This window comes from Felis catus, chromosome D4 (assembly GCF_018350175.1).
Source record: "Felis catus isolate Fca126 chromosome D4, F.catus_Fca126_mat1.0, whole genome shotgun sequence".
Classification (NCBI taxonomy): domain Eukaryota; kingdom Metazoa; phylum Chordata; class Mammalia; order Carnivora; family Felidae; genus Felis; species Felis catus.
Window position 1 is genome coordinate 41,284,956 of NC_058380.1, and position 20,893 is coordinate 41,305,848.

Here is a 20,893-nt window from a genome sequence, read left to right on the forward strand (position 1 = left end):
GGCATATAGTCCTATGGGCTCACAGCTCATACATTTTCTATGAGAATACAATGAGAGAATCCACATAAAGCACTGTGGGTGTTTCAGCAAGGGAGGTTTAATTCCAGAAATTGGTACCGATGTTTTGGGAGGGCTGTTGCAGCCAAACCAGGAAGGCAGTGTTACCCAGAGAGAGATCAGTAACTGCCGGAAGACACTACCCTCTGGACAGGAGGTGCCAACGGGGATGTGGGGTTACCCACAGCTCGCAAACGCTGTCTCATGAGGCTGGAGTGCCACTGTGGCCCCTGCCACTGGAACCACCGCCGCCGCCATGATGAGGAAGCTGGGAGACCGTGCCCTCGCCGGGGCCGCTGCAGGAGCCCAACAAGCCCACGGGTGCTGCCACTCACAACCGTGTCACAGCGGCCTGCAGTGTCACCTTCCGTTGCCTGCAGCTGCCACCACCTGCTGCCACGGACACTTAATTAATTAGCGAAAATATTAACATAATGACTTCTCCCTTGTTCCCATTTCCCAAGATTCTACTTTTCATTGGTAACCTAACTGAAGCTGACAAGGAGTTCTGGGAAATGTAGTTTTCAGGCTTCTGAACCCTGGATACAGACGAGAAAACAGCAGAGTGAATATGGAGCTAAGAACCAACCAAGAAATCACTAATACAAGCAGTTAGCACAGTTCACGAACAGGATTATGTTAAATTTCATCATCTTCATCATCATCATCATCATCACCACCATCCTTGTTAATTAGTTCTGCAATCAATAAGCAGGGGGACCTCAGTTCATTTCACTTTGCCAGGTCTCAATTTCTTTATCTTTAAAGCGAAAGAGTTGAAACAGATGAGCACTGGGTCCTTCCCGAGGAATAATCTTCTTCTTTCCCTCATTTATCCAATCAGCAAACGTTTGCTGAGCACCCAGGAGGAGCCAGACACCGATGTAAAATCGGCAAGATCGGGTTTGTACTAAAGATTACTGCCTAGTGACAGAGACAAATAAATGAATAACTGTGCTACGTAGTAACCATGAGCTCACTTAGCACGTTAAGAGCAAAACAAACAGACTCCCAGTCCAGTGCTCCTTCCTGTTTATCTCGTTACTTCCCCCAATCGTTCTAGCCAAGTTCACAGTCAGGGAAATTCTCTTGTTTTGCCTCTGGGTGTGTACATAACCGATAGTCTCTCTCTCCAATAAGCTCCACTGCCCGTTGTCCGTCATCTATCCCTTCCCCCACCTGGGCCCCAATAGCAACTTGTCAATGATGTAGCTAGCAGGAAGATGAGCTGCGGAGCGGGTCATCAGCCTGGGGCCCTGGTCAGCACCTGCAGAGCAATCAGGGTAATAAGGGATGTAAAAATATGAATGCTCTGGGTCTTCATGATTTCCCTGTTTGCCCAATCCGTCACTCTGCTACCCATGGATTTCCCACTCTTGCTCATGACCCTAATGTGGGGTGGGAGACCCTGTGTATTCCATCTCTTATTCCTGCTCGCTCCGAATGCATTTCACATATTGCCGTGGAAACGTCAATTCCCCAAGCCAAGAAGACCCCCGTTTCCCAGAAGCTACCTCCACAAACTCTAGAATATAGATGAGCCTGGCCCAATCACGCGCTACATCTGGACCCAGCGGATTTGCAGCACACCTGCATTGGAGGTAAATCGATTGGTGCTTCTTAATCCGGGCTACTACCAGGCAGGTTCTCTCCTACTCATTGAAGCTTAGTAGCAACATGCCCTTCACTGTAAAGAGAATTTTTTGTCCTCTCACTTGGGACTAAAGGTCAAAGTTTAAATCTATATTTAATGCCATTTTCTGAAAACTGGATTTGTGATTCCCTTTATGTTGGTATTACATATCTTAAGGGATTTCAAGGGGAGAAATCTGGGAAGCCCAGTTTCTGAGAATGACCTTTACTTTAAATGTGTAAATAGGATGGAGCTTTTGTTTCTGCTTTTTAAACCTTCTAATTGTGCTTCCAAAGACAGTTCTGGAAAGCATGGGCTGTGCGCGGTGGTTACACAGAAGCCACTTTGAAAAGCAGAGACTTTGATTTTGGTCTTATGCAGATGAAAGGCCAAAGGTTAATGGCTCCTTCGCTGTTGGCCTGCTAGGGACAGTGTCTTCTGAAGCGTGAGCTACAGTGATCCCACATTAGAATATGCAAATAGTACGGCCTTTAACTGCCGCGGAAAAGGGAAAGTTCAAATTTACTTAATTCTATTTTCCCCCTGAATTTTATAAAACATTATTGAAGTGGTATCAGAATATCATTCAGAATGTCAGTTTTAGAATATTTCAAATATTTACCTAAAGGTTTTTTAACCGGCTGCTTTCTCGGTCTGGATGTGGCACTAAAAGGCGGTTATAAAATTGACTTTCCTTGCGCTGCATAAGCTCACGCTTGCATATTTAAAAAGGCAGCGATAGGGATTTCTCAGTTTGCCAAGTGTCTCCAGGCATGGCCAGATAGGTAGTTATACAGGTAGGTAGGTAGGTAGGTAGGTAGGAATGATTGCAATGTTTAATAAATGTACCATGAAAAGCCTATTTTTTCCAAGGTTGATCCTCATGTATTATCACATAATCCCCTACTCTCAGACTCCTAAAATTTGGCATGTGTTATTTTGAAACAAGAGATGGTTGTAGCAAAAGAATGGAGGCTGTGGAATTAGAGTTTTCATTACTCAACAACATAATCAAAATCTGTCTCTAAGAAGCTCGCTTTCTGGGTCCCCCTGGACTGTTCTGCCCTCGTGTCTCCCGGTCATTCCCGCAGCTAAGACAACAGCCCGGCAACTTGCCAGACCCTGTCTGGATGCTTACTTTCTTCGCACAACGTCCATCCATGGTAACCCGTGAGGGGTTGCTTTTTTGCAGATGAGGCCCAGGAAAGTGGTAGGACCTGGGTTTCCACCCCAGGTCTGTCTGACGGGGAACCCACACACTCCTCCTGATTTCACTGTGCTCCAAAATAAGTCCACTGGGCTCTCTCGTTTGAAAAATGACTCTTTTGGGGCGCCTGGGTGGCTCAGTCGGTTGAGCCTCCAACTTCGCTCAGGTCATGACCTCACAGCTTGTGAGTTCGAGCCCCCGGGGTCAGGCTCTGTGCTGACAGCTCGGAGCCTGGAGCCTGCTTCGGATCCTGTGCCTCCCTCTCTCTCTGCCCCAACACTCGCATTCTGTCTCTGTCTCTCTCAAAAATTAATAAACATTAAAAAAAATTTTTTTTTAAAAAAGAAAGAAAAATGACTCTTTTTTTTTTTTTTTAAGAGAGCCATTTCTTCTAGTACTTACTTTTTTCTTTCATCCACACGTGTCCATCCGGTGCCTCATCCCAGCCCCTGCCTCCTCCATCAGAAAGCAAACTCACAAGCAGATTGTGGCAGATCTGGACTGGTGTTTCAGCCACTTTAATGACCAAATCAGGTGTCTTTGTGGTCAGCACTAAGCTGGCCAGATGGAAGGAAGCTGCACATGCCTGGGGCAAATTTGCTCACAGTTTATAGCCGCAGTGAACTTCAATTGTCAGAGAGGCATCGAAATATCCGCTTTATGATTGTCCCAAACATTCCTCTGCTTCTTATGTCTTAACTGTCCCCTCCTGCCAGCAACTTCGGGCCCCGACCCCCCCCCCACCCTCCCCCTTTGGAACACAGTAGCTCTCCCGCCTCCGTCCCCTTATTTTCCTGGCTGGTCTCTATTTCTTCACTCTGAGAACCGGGTCTCCTCCAGTGGTCTTTTCACCTTTGTCCCCTTGCTGTCGTTGCTGTCGCTGAAACCACTGTTGAACCTTGCCTTTCCAGAATGGCTGCTCTCTTGAGTCCCACATTCTTTATTTAGCGGTGGCTGCCTTAGGCGAAGCTGATTAAACTCGCCTCCTCTACTGCCACGCTACTTCCCTGGGGTTTTGTGTTACCTCTGGCTTTCTTCTTACCTCTCCTGTGATCTTTTACCTTCTGTTCTCTGAGCCCTCTTCAGTTCTCCCTTTGCACTTTGTTTCTATCTGACCTCCCCTATCCCTTCACTTTTAACTGTAGCGGACTTGAGGGAATGCCTTTAAAAACAAAACAAAACAAAAAAAGCCCACCTGAACACACTCTCTTCCCTCCATTCACTACCACCTCTCTCCCAGCCCTTCCTTTCTCTTCTAAGGCAAGTGGCCACTACGGTCAAACTAAAATCAGGTTTTATTGTCTTTGCCCGAGGGTGTTTCCTCTCTTATTCCCAGTCCTAATCTCCAAGCCTGCAGTCCTCAGGTGGTTCCTCATAGAGAGACCCTCTCCTTTCTTCCAAAGGATCTCCAGAACTCATTCTTCCACTCCATCCAGAAATGTGTTAATTCAGGGTCCATGACTCTTACACTCTGGCTAATGAAATTCGTGACTTTTTGTGACGCAGCCCAAGACGGAGACAGTCACCTTTGGAGCAATCTTGGAGGGCTTACATAGTTATAATCGCACTAGAAGTGCTTTATTATTGCAGACATTTAATAAATATCGATACAGTTATTGATAAGGGGCGTCATCTGGTCGTCCGACTTTGGCTCAGATCACAATCTTGCGGTCGGTGAGTTCCAGCCCTGCATCAAGCTCTGTGCTGACAGCTCAGAGCCTGGAGCCTGCTTTGGATTCTGTGTCTTCCTCTCTCTGACCCTCCCATGCTCCCTCTCTCAAATAAATAAACATTAAAAAAATTTAAATAAGTATCCACACAGTGCAGAAATAGGAGTGTGGTTTCTGGAGTGAGGCAGATGAAGGTTCAAGTCCTGCCCAGATTCCTTACAATCTCATTTCTTCTTCTGTAAAAGATAATTTATCATAACAGTACCTATCTCTTGTGTTTGTTGTAAGAGTGAAGTTATTAATAATGTGCATGAAAGTTTAGCCGCAAGTCTGGTATAAAATACTCTTCAAAAACATTAGTAGTTATTAAATGGTATTCGAGAGACAAGGAACAAACTCCATGGGATAAGATGGTCGCTTCTCACAGCTTAAGTTCTGATTCTTTTCTTTTTTTAAATCTCCGCTTATTTCTAAAAGTGGTTCCCTTTATTTCGTAGGCGAATTTCTAGTTGTATCTGATGCACCTTTTGGGTCTGAACAGTTCATCATAAATCAGGCAGCCTCCCGGCTTTGTCTAGAGATCTCTAAATTCACCTCTTGGCTCCCTATTGGCATACACACTGTCAGAGGGCTTTAAGGTACCTAGGGGAACACCTTGGGGGACAAGCGTATGCCTTAGGCAAGAATTCTTTTTGGCTTGCTTGGCTCCCAACCCAGCTCTATGCATTATACGTCACTTAAGAGCAATCATGAGACAGGCATGGGTACAATTCTTCCACAGGAGAAGTTTACTCTTTTACCTCTTTTAATTAAATTGGCCAAAAATTCAATAAGCATTTTAAAGAAGGATCAATTCAATCGAAGAAACAGAGAACTCAGGATAGCCATTGGTTTTGCCCTTTTCGTGGGGGCGAAGGGGAGGCGGTTATTTGTGGATGAGCCACCATTGCAATGGAGACAAAATGGCTGGATCTGGACTCCATCAATCTGCTTTAAAGCACTTTCAAGGAAGTTGCCTTGACCAAAGGGTGAGAAGTCAGCATTTCACTGCCTTCGCAGCAAATGGTAATTTTTTTCATCAGCCCTGTAAGTGAAAGTCTAAAGCCCAAGTGTCAGCAGTTGTTCCCATGAGGAGAAAAGGGAGCCCAGTGTCCCTGCCAGAGCCGAGAACTGGAAGCCAGGACATTCGGAGCTCTTGGTTCTGTTGCATGACTGATTCTCCATGAAGGTGCTTTGTTTTCTCTCCCTCAACTTCTGCATCTGTAAAATAGGAGTGACTGGCATCTAGAACGGCCAGAGATTCATAGGCAGCAACAGGCATTAATGAGGTGGCATATGAAATATTCGGTGAGATTCTTGGATAGAGAATTACCGGGGATTACATACTTGCTTTCCTACTTCCAGATTTAACAAATCTGTTCTGTTAATGCACACTAAAAATTGAAGGCTAGCAAGAGGCCCAAGTTTTATTTTGCAGAAAGTGCTTCAGACATAGCCGGTTTTGGAAATGTCCCTCTGAGCTTCCGGCTTCATTCTAGCCTGTTTTCTAACTCGGGCACTAACTGTGCGTGACAGACGTCCCGGGCCCTGCAGTCTTAGGGTCACCCACGCCACACCGCACCCCTCCTCTCCCAGTTTGTTCTATGGCCTTCAATCGTATTTCATAATAAAACATCACAAAGCTGCATTTTTGCTGCTAAGTCTTAAAATATTCCCTGATATTAACCCTTTCGAGGCTACAAAATAATGTCATTTTTTCCCACTGTCATTCCAATATTCATATTTGTGGGTCATCTAAGTTGCAAGACTATACAGGGGAGTAAGATGCCTTTAGAAATTTTTTGGTAGTTTTTGTTTCCTTAACTGACCTTTTTGTGAAGAAAGTTGTGTCGTATTTGGCCTGCCCTCAGATTGTCTCATCCAGTGAACCATCTTGCAGATACAGCCCTTCCCAAACATCCTCCCATGCTTCGCTCCGTCCTCTTTGAAAAAACAAAAGGACATGTTCTAGTCTTTGAGGAATGAAAAGATTCAAGCTGCCACCTTCACTCAGAGAAGGCACCTGGCTTTCTGGTTTCCTGAACCTCATCCTTACTCTCCTTAATGTTTTTCTTTGTCCTGTTTCTTAAAAGAGCCAATGCAAAGCATGTGTGAAGCTGGTCTCCAGGGAGTAGCGTGTGCTCACTAGTGAACCCAACGAAGGAGGAAGCCAGACAGGGTCAGCTCCCGCCCCCTCCCCCGCCCCAGGCCCCTTAGTGGAACCAAGCTGGCGGTCAGCTTGGAATGTCTAAGGAGGAAGACTCCAGTAGCCAACCTAATTGCACAACCCCACAACCCCTCTGCATCGTGAGTCACCCTCCCTCTATGAACCCACAGAGCTTTGATGCAGCCCTTCTCAGAGCACCAGTCAAGTTGCTGACATGCCTGTCCAGCCTACCCTTTTTAAGTCGCCTCTGTCACTTTCTCAAAATTCACCTCCAGCTTGGCTCTGTCATCCTGATCCTTTCCACCCCGGGCATCAGTCGCAGTTGTGCAGCCATCTTGGCCTTCCTCATACAATGGAATGAGCAGACCTTGAAGAAGTCCTGGGCCTATGTCAAGAAGTGCAAAAACAACATGCGTTAAGAAGGTCATCCTCAGAGACTGTGTCACAGATATCTTGGATCCACTCTACTGATCTTCTCTGTGACCCAGCTATGGGTCCTGAAGAACCTCTCTGGGGGGCTTCTTGTGGGTGCTGTAACCAGGTTGGTGTGGAAAGAGAAGGCCTTTGCTGCCTAGAGTCAAAAAAAAAAAAAAAAAGAGAGAGAGAGAGAGAATCCAGGGAGGCAGCGTTACATCTTTCTCTGTGTCCCTCTGTGCCTAACACTGTGCCTGACACTTTGGAAGCCCTCACTAATTGTCTGTCAGATGAATGAACACAGATAAAATATTGGTTGACAATTAACTTGCTTCAAAGGATGGAGAACTCTATTTCTGGAAGCTGTATTGAAGTAATTAGTTCACAGATTAAATCGCAAAACTGCTTACTGGACAAATGAGTGAGTGACTTTCTTGGCACACTTCATAACAAGTGACACATCTTTGACCAGTCACCAGGAATGTGAGTTTACCCATCAAGTATTGAGACCCATCGACATGCTCAGGACAGTTCCAGTACCTGGGGGAAGGGAGAAGAAAAAAAGAAGACATAGTAGAATAGTGAGACCCAGGCCCTGTCCTTGAGCATCTTAATTGTAATGAGGAGAGATAGATTCAGAAAGCTCTTTACAGAACCCTTCTGACACTCCAAGCTGGCAGTAGAATCCTGGACAAATTCTGTGGGATTTAGACATGGCTCAGCCAGCCAGATTGGTTCTGGTCACAGCGTCTCAAGACCACATCATGTCACAATGCACTATGGCCACATCACTAAAACATCCAGACATGTGTTCAGCCATCATGCAGCCAAACCAGTGTCTGTGGGGAGATGAGTGGTTCCAGTACAATCGCAAGTCTGAGAGTGGAAAAGGCAAATGAAGAATTTCCGTGGACACACCAACTGGAAAAGAGATGGGGATGTGCCAGCCTCTTCCATCAGAGCTATTGCCTCCTCCTCCTGTCTGTCTAGATTTCCTAACCTTCTCTTGCTAAGAAGTGTGGCTAATTTTTTATAACTCAACATCTATTTCCAACTCTTTTTCTTTCACATCCCTCCACTGTAGCAGTTGGAAAGGCTGACTACAGCTTTTCCCAGCTGCCTTGTGAGGAAGGGTGGTCATTTGCTTCCTCTGGCTGATGTGATGAACATGAAAGTCTGCTAATGGCTTCTGGGAATGCTTCTGCTTTACTGACACCCAAACCATAGATATGACATCTCAGGTTGGGCAGTCTGCTTGGAAACATGGAAGAAAAGGTCAGGATAAAAACAGACACGTCACTGATTACCTGACATCACTAAGCCACCAAAGCAAACCTCAGACTTCTTGTTAAATCCAGTTTTGTTTAAGTGATTGTTAGATTGTCTGTTACTTGCAGCTAAATGTATTCCTAACTAGATTCAAGATGAAAATTATTCTCCTTTACACGAAGAATGATCCAATGAAATGTCAGACTCTGGAGCCCAACTTCTTAGGTTTGAAATCCCATCTCTGACACAAGTTGGCTGTGTGATTTTGGCCAAATTACTTAACTTCTCTGTGCCTCAGTTTCCTCATCTGTAAAGGACAGAATAAGACTCCTGCCTCATAGGGCTACTGGGAGGATGAAATTAATTGAAATATTTAAAATGCTTAGAATAATGCCTTACACATAAGGAACACTATGGAAGGGCATTATTTATTATTCTTATTATTATTCAAACCTGAGTTTCTTATTTGACACAAGAACCATTATTTCTATCAAGTTGTGGATGAATCTGTTTGAATAATAGATGGTTTTTGTATGTGGATTTTGTTGGCCTTTCTTCATTCATATACGACTTAATGGGTATCTGTCATGGGCTCGGTTGCCTGTAGATACAAAGGTAGAAATTTGGAGCACAAATAAATATTCCCCATGTCTGACCAGCTAAGGATTACACACACACACACACACACACACACACAGCTATGATTGTGAATCACAGGAAACTTTAAAGTGTCCCTCCTTTTTCTTCTGGGAGACCAAGGAGCTTGCATAAACCTACAGTCAGTCAACCTCCATGGGTACCAGATGCTCACACTCCCTTCCTCTCCTGCCCTGGCTTCCCTGGAGCTGCCCTAAACAGTCTCTGCTGCTCCCGGGATACAGAGGGTTGCTGATGGTGCCACTTCCCAGCCAGCTGCTGGCTGCAGTGTGCCCAGAGTAGCACAGCAGACCCATGCAGAAGAGAGGGGAACAGAGACCTCCCCAGCCACACCGTCCCCTGAGCCCCAAGCACTGGGTCTGTGCCCAGACTCTCATAGATGTTCTCAGGAGAACAGTTCTCTCATGCTCTGGCTCTCATTCCTATAGCGATGGATTCAGACGCTGTCCACCAGACCAGACTCAAAACAGTCATTCCTGCCATTCTAGCCAACTCTTCCTTTCCCTTTTGCCTCCTTTCCCCATTAGTTGCCAAAAAAAAAAAAAAGTTTCCCATGTAATTAAAGGAATGGACATGGAGTAGGGGGTGAAGAGTGGGCCTGTCTGCACCAGCAGCAGCTGGGATCCAGCCTGGCCAGCAGAATGCTCTAGCCCAGTGCTGTCAGAGAACTGTCACCTTAACACTTCATGACAGTGAGAGGTAGTCGGGCAGGCTTTTAAAGGATCAGGCCACACTGATCCCTTCAATAAATGAGTATTGATCACTTACTAGGTGCTTGGCATTGGGCTACTGCTTGGGGTACCATGATGAATAAACACAGAATCTAGCCTAAATCACAATTTCCAGTGAAGTGAAACACGGATGAATCTGAGCACTTTTTTTTTCTTTTTTCCATCGAAACATCTATGATATGCTATCACTTTTGGACAAGACACATTCCCAGCCTGGACCCTCCAACTCCCTCCATAGGGAATAGAAAGATAAACATTCTTTTATTTGCAGTTGACATGGTTTTATTTTCATGAACTAGGAGTGGCCTTAATAGACAACAGGCCTTGCTCTTCAATGACTGCCAAAAAAGAAGAACTACAGAACATCTTTTCCGAAACCACATCTCTGAACATTTAACTCACTCAGAGTTCACCGTCCCACACAGCAGTTACCTTTTGGTTTAGAATGTAACTGTACAATTCTGATACCCTCTAATCTAAATCCCCAGGACAGTTCACTAAGAGCCCAGTTCCCAAGGGGTCGTCCAACAGTATTCCTCAAAGATAAAAACGCCCTGGGAGAAGCTATGTAACTCATCCGGAAAATACACTGAAATATTTTGGGGAGAATTTCACCAAGAGTGATTGGAACCGAAATGGAGAAGTCTAAGTAACCCTCCATTAACCAGAATATCCTGTACCTCTAGGAATCTTGGTTAATCAAAGTTTTATTGTACTCTTGAGGATTTGTAGTACCACTCAACCTGAGATGCCAATGGCTCAGAGGACAGACACAGTACTATTGCCTAGCAAGTCCTTACGGGGCCTGCTTCAATGTATGAGCAGTGCACCTTCACCTCTAGGTATATACCTCCAAATAACCGGAAGAAGGACTCTAATAGATATTTGTACACAAGCACATGGAAAGATGCTCAATATTCCTAATCATTAGGGAAAAGCAAAGTCAAAACCACAATGAGGTATCATCTTACAGCCATTGATATAGCTACTATTAAAAGAAAACAACAGAAAATCATGTGTTGGTGAAGATGTAGAGAAATTGCAACCCTTGTACACAGTTGGTGAGAATGCAAAATTGTGCAATGACTATTGAAAACATGATGGCAGTTCCTCAAAAAATAAGAGACAGAGTTGCCATAGGATCCAGAAACTATACTTCTGGGTATATACCCAAAATGATGGAAATTAGGGTCTCAAAGAGATATTTGTAAACCCATGTTCATAGCAGCATTATAGCCAAAAAGTAGAAGCAATCCAAATGTGTATCAATGAATGACCAGATAAACCAAAGGTGGTATATATACACACAATGGAACATTATTCAGCCTTAAAAAGGAATGAAATTCGGATGCATGTCACAACCTGGGTGAACCTGGAGGACAGTATGCTAAGTGAAATAAGCCAGAAGCAAAAGGAGAAATACCGTACGAGTCCACTTACACGAGGTACCCGGAATAGTCAAATTCATACAGGCAAAGTAGAATAGTGGTCACCAGGGGCTGGGGGGAGGTGGGAGTTACTATTTCACGGGTCCAGAATTTCAGCTGGGGAAGATAAAACAGTTGGGGAGGCGGACGGTGGTAATGGTCGCACAACAATGCGAATGTACTTAATGTCATCGAATTGTGCCCTTAAAAATGATAAAAATGATACATTTTATGTTACTTATATTTTGCTAGAGTAAAAAAAAATCAAATAAAGAAATGGGTGTTCTTAGGATGTCACTGGCATGCATGTATGTGCAAGGGTGATTGCAGGCCATCTGTTCTTTTTGGAATCGTAATCCCTGGCCTGTTTATGCCATAGCGAGATCCTCAGTCTTGGCCATGGTCTCCTTTCCCACCATCCACTAAGGAGTGTCTGATTAAGTGGCATTGCTGTATCCACATGTGATTTACAAAAATAATATCTTATCCTCACCATCCGTCCTGTTTGTGGCTGCATACTGTAATAGGAATAATTTCAGAAGGTTCCAGCTGGCCTTCTTCAAAAGGTAAAGAAAATCCAACATTTTTCAGGTTTCTCTAATCTTTTGTTGTTTCAAGTGAATGCTTCCTCTGAAGGACAATTTCAGCATTTCTGGGATCTATTAAGAAGAGCATAATGAATGTTACAGAACCAGCCAACTTAAGGAGAGAGAGAGAGAGAGAGAGAGAGAGAGAGAGAGAGAGAGAGAGGAGAAAATATTGCCAACTTGCAGAAATCCCCCACACCCTCTTTATACCAAAGGAGCCATATCTTCATGCCATAATAAATGCAAACTTGGAAAGGCTCACAAACCCGCCTGCCTCTTCAGCTAATGACAGCCTCAATTATGGGGCCTAATCCTGCATTCCTGACACTCCCCTTATCCCTGCATAACTTCTAGGGGAGTCAAAGGGCCCTCAGCCCTGGCCCTGGCAGGGAGACATTAGTTATGCAGGAGCAGTGCCTGGGGCGTGCTGGCAAATTTAAGGGTCTGTTCATATAACAACACACACTTGGAAGCCTTAAATCCTCATGCTTTGACTCTTCACCTTATCCTGAAATAAAAAGCCACAGTAACTCCATTAAAAAATATAAAATTCCTCCACAGGAAATGAACACTAGTTTGCTTCTAATTTATATCGGTTTTAGGTTTCTTCTTCCCCACTCCCTTTTTACTTTGAATGTTAGTGTCCAGTTCTATGGAAAATATTTTCCTTAAGGAAACAGATAAACATGAGCATCATGCTTGCTCTTCGCGTTTTATTTACTAACCTGGCCAAAACAGCGTTGGTTTTTCTGCGGGCTCTCCCCCTTCAGTAAATGAGCGGAAATCCCTCACAAATACACCCAGAGGCTACCCCCTTAAGTCACCCTGTGAGGACACCTAAAGACCTCTGGCTTATTGAGAAGTGGCCTTGTTTTGTATAAACTAATCATCCGTCCAGCTACGTTAATAACGAGGCTATAACTCATTTTCATCCTAGGCACACACTGTGTATTATCAGTCTCCTAATTAATCCCAGGCAATTCAGGGGGCAGGTAGTATTACTTCCAATTTTCCTCACTGCTCCTCATGCCGGAGACTCGGCAAACAGAGGGTCATGCTCTGTGTCCCACGGGCAGGCCCCCGAGTCCCAGCCCAGAGCCTACTCCACCCCAGACAACCTCTCTCCGGACGGGGAAAGCCCTGGGAACCAGCACACCCCTGCTGATCTCTGAGGCGGTGGGGCTTCCTCACGGGAGAAAGAACCTGGGGTCAGCAGACATCCGGCAAGCCTGCTTAATGGACAAAGTCAACAGCAGCTTCCCCAGAGTCAGAAAATAAACTCAGAGCCTTGGTACACTGAGCATGGCCGGGCCTGTGCTCTGGGTAGCTGAGACTTCTCCCTCACACCTGCTTTGTCCTTCCTGGGGCGCGGTTGTGGTGGGGGCCCCAGACCTCACTCCCCCCACCCCCCATCAGGCTGCTAGCTGTTTAAAGTCATGATCTTGGGCTGAGGGTTCAAACCCCTCCACCACACCTATAAAATCATAATCCTAGAGCCTTTGAAGTCATAATCTCCCAAACAGGGGATTCTTAGGTTCACTGAAAAAGTAACTTCCCCACCTCTTCTCACTTCCCTCGTTCTGAGTCCAAAAAGGCATGTGTTCAGCCATGAACATGAGCATCTATAAACACTTTCAAAAGAGGTCCAGCTCCCTCAACTCCTAGGGCCATTGAGCACTGGAAAACTTTCTTTTGTTGCATTCCAAAGAGCTCTAAGCTCGGGGTCTGGAGACCCGTGTTCAAGTCCTAACTCTCCTACTAACCTGACTGGTACTTAAATTCCCCAAGCTTCGATTGGCTCATCTTTAAAGTGAAGATAGTAATACCTGTACTGCCCCCTCCCTTTGCAGGATGGCTGGGAAGCAACAATCCTTCCTGGTCTCCTTCATTAAGCTTCTCTTCTAATCGGTCAATAGCGTTGGAGTTCCTCGGCACAGGGGCGTTGACCACCCTCTGCTCTCACTCACTCTCCCCCGGTGAGCTTATCCACCCCAGTACCTACACAGTCAGCACCGCGCCCAGTAGGCCATGGTTCCCATTTTAGGGTTTCTGTGCCCACATGAGGTGTGCTCTCAGTGCACCTGCAGCTCTTCAGAGGGTTGTGCCTGCAGGTCAAAGAGGGAAAGAGCTGGGGCTTGTGTCCCACGCCCCCCCACCAGTGAGGTTCCTTCTCTGCGGGCTGAGGCATAACTTACTGTGCCGGAGTTCCCCTCAGAGATCAGGCTGACAGCTGCCCTCTGCAGTGTTTTGCCCTAGACCACACTCTTGCCTAGCGTCTTCTTCCCTGCTCTTACCTTACCCTCTCCTTCCCTTACCTGGTTCCGCAGGAGCACTTAACCAGCAGCTTACAGACGAGTCCTCAGCACGGGGTCTGTTTCTAGGGACCTCCTCCAGTAATGTATCTCCAGCCAGACTTCACTCAACTCCAGACTCACATATCTAAATATGTCCTTAACTCCCCTTGAATTTCTCAATGGCACCCTCAAGGCCAACATACTCAAAACAGAACTCATGGTCTTCCCACATCCCCAAGCCCAGATGCCTTCCAGGGTTCCCCAACTCAATGAGCCCTACCCCTTTCACAACTACCCCCCAGCCACTTCACAATGTAGAATCCCAGGACTCTCCTTAGAACCCACCTTCCCCTCCATGTCCCATTCCGTACAGGCCATCTTTAAGCTCCTGCGGATTTTAGGTCCTTCGTGTAGCTAAAATCTACAAAACTCTCCCCATCAGCTTCCATCACCATCCTGTCTAGGCCACCATTGACTCTTTTCCAGATACCCACAATCCCCTCTGATAGATTTACACACCTTCCTTGTGGCTTCCAGCTTCAGTGCTCCAAACCACTAATCGAATCACATCACTTCCCTACACAAAACTCTTCCACAGGTCTCTGTTGCTGCTAAGTACAAAACTCCTTCCCTTGGCCACCAGGCCCTTCATGGTGCAAGCCTACCTCTCTTCACTCCAGCCTGCAGGCATCTGCCTCTTTCGGTTCTTCCACCCAGACTTTTCTTCCTTCTCCTCTGCACCTCATATGTTATGCCCAGGCCTTCCACTCTGCTCAGGCATCACTGTGTCAAGGTTACCCAATCTGATCTCAAATTTCCTATTCCAGGATCCTGCAACACCCCGGTTCCTCTCCTTGACACCGGCCACAGCTGCAAGATGTTGCAGTCAAGAGATCACAAACACGCATCTGTGTGATCATGTGACTCGGCTACCAAGCCCAGTCCCAGGTTTCACCACTCTGTCCTCCGTAACACCCGGCAGATACTCAAGGAACTTGGTTAGCAACTTAGAAAGTCCACAACCAAGACTGGAGGAGTTTAGGAGCCTAAGTGTTTCCCTCAGTACAAGCAGGGGCAGTGTCTGTTCTGTCCCTGGGACCTTCCTGTGATCTTCCTGCGACAGCTCTGCCTCAGGCACGTGTGACCTGAGAAATCAGAGGATTATGCCATGAAATAAGGAACTAGTCTCCCTTAGGAGAGGGAGGCATGAGACAGATCATAGGCCTCAGTTCCCAAATGTCAAGCTGGAATTATCCCCTTCCTAAAAAGGAAGATAAAACACATTGTCAACTTTCAGTCATCTAACTGCCTTTTAAAGAGTTCTCCAATCAAAAGGGAAAAGAAGCCACGGTGTATGCCTACAATAGCCAAGCCCGCGGCTTCAACGCGTGTCTTCACGAATCCTCATGGCAACTCTGCAAGGTATTGCTTGCCCCATTTTACAGAAGAGGAGACTGAGGAGCTAAATATCTTACCTGAGGTCATGAGGTGAGGGAGCAGATGGGCGGGGCTCTCAGGGCCAAGGGCGCTTGCCCCAGGGCCAAGACCATTTTCGTGCCCCACGCCTTTCCATCTGCACATCCCAACCGTTTTCTGAAGTTTCATTTGTTGAAAAAAACACTAGCCTGTGAATGTCTCGTATTGGTACACAAAGTATGATTGTTTCTGGTTTATTTCTTCATGAAAATCACCAGAAAGGCTTTACTTCTGATCCAGCAGATACCATACTTTGAAAGAGCGTGATTCAAAGCAGAGCCTTTGTGAGAAGCAAGGACCAGGTATTATTTATTTTGGTGATGACTAGAAACTAGTACGTTCTCTATAAGCCCTTGTGAAATAGAATTTGACTTCTCTCTTGCTGGCCTATTGCGTGAAGATGAAGTGTGAGAAGTTTCTGGTTCTACTTATCAACCTCTGTCAGCATTCAGTTTGTTTTCCAGACCAAGAGCTTGACTTACTCTATGAAAATGAAATACTGTTTTTGAAAGCATAAAAATGAAGTTTTTCTCTTTATTTAAAAAAAAAATATTTATTTATTTATTTATTGAGAGAGAGGGAGAGAGAGAGAGACAGAGAGTGAGAGTGCATGCACATGAGTGGGGGAGGGGTAGAGAGGGAGAGAGAGAATCCCAAGCAGGCTTCTCGCTGTTGGCAAGAGCCCAACATGGGGCTTGATCCCATGACCCCGGGATCATGACCTGAGCTGAAATCAGGAGTCAGAAGCTTAACCGACCGAGCCACCCAGGTGCTCCAAGTTTTTCTCTTTAGTTGCTGCATGACCCAATCACAATTATTGTAGTTTGGGAATGGAATGGAATAAATTTCAAATAGGGCCGATGCTCTTGAACAGGGAAGCAAAACCCCATCTCTAGACAGAGCCCGGACAGCCCAAGGTAAACAACACATCTGAAGCTGATTCTTTGTCTGGGACGTCGAGGCAAGCCATAGGGAGTGGCAGCAGCTTCAGAATCCATAAAGCAAGAACATGCTCTTCCTGTTCCTCTTGGAATCCGTTTTATATTTCCATAAATGCCTCATGCTTTGTATGTCTTTGTCACCAGGCTTGCCTTGATTTTGTCGCCAGGCCTGTCTTTGTGTATCTTTGTCACCAGGCTTGATAACTCCTTATGGGCTACTGAGATTGAAGAGTCAAAGGAAAAAATCAACTTCTCAGGCTTGGACAAAACTCCAATAATACCACTCAGAGCCAGCATTTTGACAACTCCGTGCAGGTTATACACTGCTTTTATACACTCACTTTGGGGCTGAGGCTTTCTGCCCTCTTTCTGGAATGTTCTCTCCCAGATCTTCTTCCACCTTAGTTCAGATGTCAACTCAGTATCATCTTACCTGACCACCCTAGTGAGCGGGACTTTATACAGCTGTGTATTTTTCCAAAGCCATCAACACTCTCTGAAATCTAGTCTTTCTGTTTCCTTGCTGGATACCTTCCTCCTCACACTAGAATATTGGTCTCACAAGGACCAGGATTTGTCTTATTATTCCTGCCTCCCTGGGGACCAAAACTGCCTGGCACATTAAAAACACTCAGCATTTTTCATTGTATTGGCGAACAACTTCATTTGAGCATTGTGGTCCTGCCTGGTAGTTCTTATCTTCATTTTAGAGATGCAGGACCCGTATCTCTTTGAGATTAAGCCATTCGCCTGGAGTCACACAACCAGTCTACGGCAGAATCATAACTTGAACCCAGATCTTCTGCCTCTGGTCTGGAATCTTCTGTTGGGAAGGAAAGTGAACTTTTACCCAAAATTGGGTCATGCATGCTGGGTACTCTTAAAAGCAAGTTGCCCATATGGGATCATTAAATGTCAACAGTCTGGAGTACAAAAGTCCTGATAAAACCCTGAGGCTATTCCTCATATGAGAGATGAAAAAACACCTGCCAGATGAGCTTAATGGCACAGTGCGGGACTGTTCCCAATGGCAACTCATGGGTGGGTTGCTGTCCCTCCGTTCTCGCACACCGCAGACCCTCTCCCATCCCTCCCTTCGCTGACCTTGGACCTCACTGGCCTCCGGGTCCCTCATTACAGGAGACTCTGGCCTGGCTCTAGACTTTCTGCAATTTTTCTGACATCCTAATTTCTTGATCACCTGTGCTGACACGATCCTGATTTCCTTCAATATGTCTTTTTTCCACTCCTGGGAAATTTATGTCTGCTCTGGCATATGTCCCCACCTTCCTTTGTGAAAAGAGAGGCAAGGAGGGGAGAGAAAAAAATGCCTTTTAATATTTTTTAGCATTGTCTTCATGTTCTGTCAATAAATTACCTCCGCCAGCTTTTAGAAGCCCTACCGGCTCTTGTACTGACCTCTAGTTCCTTCTGTACTTGAAAAATGCCTTATTATTTATCTTAGCCTCTCTTGCAATCTTCTCTTCATTCCTCACCTTTGCTTTCCTTATCGTGTTTTTGCACTTTCTTAACTTTGTGCCGTAATTTCTCTAGCTGAGTTGCTGTTTGATTTCTTTTTTTCATGCTTGCTCGCTTTCCTAGGTTTGATTACTTCCCTTACCACTACCACATCCTTTTTAGAGCTATTTGTTTGGCCTCTTTACTACACTTCATGTTGCTAGGGAGCATGTATTTTCTTTGGGCAGTTTCTAGTCATTTCTCTCCGGTTACACTCTCCCGTTGGCAGCTGCTCTTAGTACCCTTGGATTTCCTCGGTAGGAGCTGAAAACTTTTGTTCCCTCTGGACTCTCTGCATGTGCAGGGAGGGTCCTAATTCCTGTTGGGCCTTGCAGGGAAAGAGCAGTTTCCCATACATTGGGCTGCAGCCAACAGAAAGTGAGGTGCCTCGATTTACACGTCACTCAAGTCTCCCCAAGTCAAACCGCCCGCGGGTGCAAGTGGAGTCACTTTACAGTGGTGTTCCATGCACAGCGGCAGGTGGTTGGGTGAATCCTGTGTGCTCACTACTAAGACCAGTCAGGTGTGAATGATATCCTGCCGGGTTCCTCGGCCAATGTCCGCCTTCTGGATGGCTTTCCGGCCACCAGGCACTGCTGCTGATCCTGGGCACTGCTGCCACCTCTGTGGGGGATTGTCACATTGACGGGTGCCACCAAACTGCTGCCACACACCTGCACTGCCATGACTGAGGCTGTAGCTCTCAATACCACAAAGCCACACTGGGTTTGGGTAAAAGACATCTTCTCTCCAATGTTATGCTTTGTCCGCAGGTGTCAACCTGGCACTGCTTTGGTCCTGGAGAGCTTTCAAGGAAGCAGAGTGAGTGTCATCTCCTTCCAGCTCTTCTTTATCGTTCTTCAGACAGGAGTCCCTGCAGCTTGGTTCAAGTACACGCAGATACCGTTTGCCCCTTTGACACTGAGGCAACAGACGTCTGTCCATCTCATCTTCCATTAGAATGAGGGGCCCTGCGGGGCGCCTGGGTGGCTCAGTCGGTTGAGCGTCCGACTTCGGCTCAGGTCATGATTTCATGGTTTGCGGGTTCGAGCCCCGCCTCAGGCTCTGTGCTGACAGCTTGGAGCCCGGAGCCTGCTTCGGATTCTGTGTCTCCCTCTCTCTCTCTCTGCCCCTCCCCCACTCGTGCTGTGCCTCCCTCTGTCTCAAAAACAAATAAACATTTAAAAAATTGAAAAAAGGGGCACCTGGGTGGCGCAGTCGGCTAAGCGTCCGACTTCAGCCAGGTCACGATCTCGCGGTCCGTGAGTTCGAGCCCCGTGTCAGGCTCTGGGCTGATGGCTCAGAGCCTGGAGCCTGTTTCCGATTCTGTGTCTCCCTCTCTCTCTGCCCCTCCCCCGTTCATGCTCTGTCCCAAAAATAAATAAACGTTGGGAAAAAAAAATTTAAAAAAAAAAAAAAAAGAATGAGGTCCCCTGCAAGCGGCTCCTTAGTTTTGCATGCAGAAGGACTTTGGGTGAACACACCTAACTACAGCTGTCCCATCATGGTCACAATTTAGGGCCCACTGCACACGTCCGACTTTGGACACAAGTGCAGCCCCATTCTGACATCTGCCAGAGTCCCGTGGAATCTCTGTTCTCAGGTGTCGACTTCAACAGCATCCCGAGGATGCCTGTCTCCCACCATGGAAATCTGCAGGCAGCAGACAATGGTAACGGATGGAAAATGAAGAACGAAGGTGATGGCAGATACAGCAATCAGTACAATCCAGGTTCATTCAGACTTACATGTACTAGATGCAATGCTATGTTCTAGAATCACAATGAGAAATATGGTTACAATTTGCAACTTTATTTTAGAATTTAAGTTCTAGTGAAGGAGAGATCCACATGAAGATAAAATTTAATCACAATATTTTTGGTGGTGAGATAAAGGTTTCCACTGCGAGCCATGGGAGCACAGAGGGGTTGCTGACAGTCCTTCCTTATGGTAGATTTCCTGTGTTTTCCGAGTATTCACACGAGCAGGTTCACCACAGTAAATATGCCACTCGCACTCCCCGTCTGCACCCCTCACGTCTCGAAAGGTATTTAAGCCACGTCTGTTACTCACTTTGACTCCCATGCCAATGGGAGAATTGACTCCCATGTGGGAGTCAATTCTCCAATCAGATATCAATGACCGAATCTGGGCCCATGGCGCTCTCTGTCGCAGCAATTTGGAATGAGAACACAGAGTCAGGCGTACCCACAGGATCATGGGCACTTGACCTGAAAGGTCATAGAGGTCAAACTCTGAAGTGGATGCCCGAGCAACCCAGGGCCACCCATGAGGCAAAGTCATGGGATTCCAAGGGCATGGGTAAGCAGAGAGAGGTGGACCTCAGAAAAACAGGGCACATGATGCAGAGAGCAGATGCAGAGTGGGGCCGTTCAGAGTCCTGTGTCCACATCGTGAGTTCACATGAGCTCATGATATCCTGGTTCCGGACCTCACGGAATTCAAAGCGTGTCTTTCCTCTCATTTTTCTGTAAGATTATCTGTTGTAATTCTATGGTAACACTCCTCTTTACCTTCAGTTAGTTCGACTGTTTTGTTTTTTGTTTGTTTGTTTGTTTGTTTTTTGCTTTGCAACCAGAGCCTGAATTAATATAACCTCATATTTGCGCACCTATAGCCTTCTGAGGCAAGACTTCCTTCTAGACTCGGCAAGTGCCCTCTTCGTTACCTGGCTTAAATGTTGCCTCCTCTCGGGGCGCCTGGGTGGCGCAGTCGGTTAAGCGTCCGACTTCAGCCAGGTCACGATCTCGCAGTCCGTGAGTTCAAGCCCCGCGTCAGGCTCTGG

The 20,893-nt window shown here is 46.2% G+C and overlaps 1 long non-coding RNA gene and 1 other non-coding gene across 2 annotated transcripts; one reads left to right on the plus strand and one right to left on the minus strand.

Annotated features, from left to right (window-relative positions):
• Positions 1 to 5,332: 5,332 nt before the first annotated feature.
• On the minus strand, positions 5,333 to 11,926 carry LOC123381628. The gene is made up of 4 exons (XR_006588885.1): positions 11,765 to 11,926; positions 7,043 to 7,158; positions 6,436 to 6,549; positions 5,333 to 5,827 (listed from the first exon to the last, which is right to left on the minus strand). It is a non-coding gene; the product is annotated as an uncharacterized LOC123381628 (long non-coding RNA).
• Positions 11,927 to 19,067: 7,141 nt separating this feature from the next.
• TRNAR-UCG lies at positions 19,068 to 19,152 on the plus strand. The gene has a single exon. It is a non-coding gene; the product is annotated as a tRNA-Arg (tRNA).
• Positions 19,153 to 20,893: the final 1,741 nt, after the last annotated feature.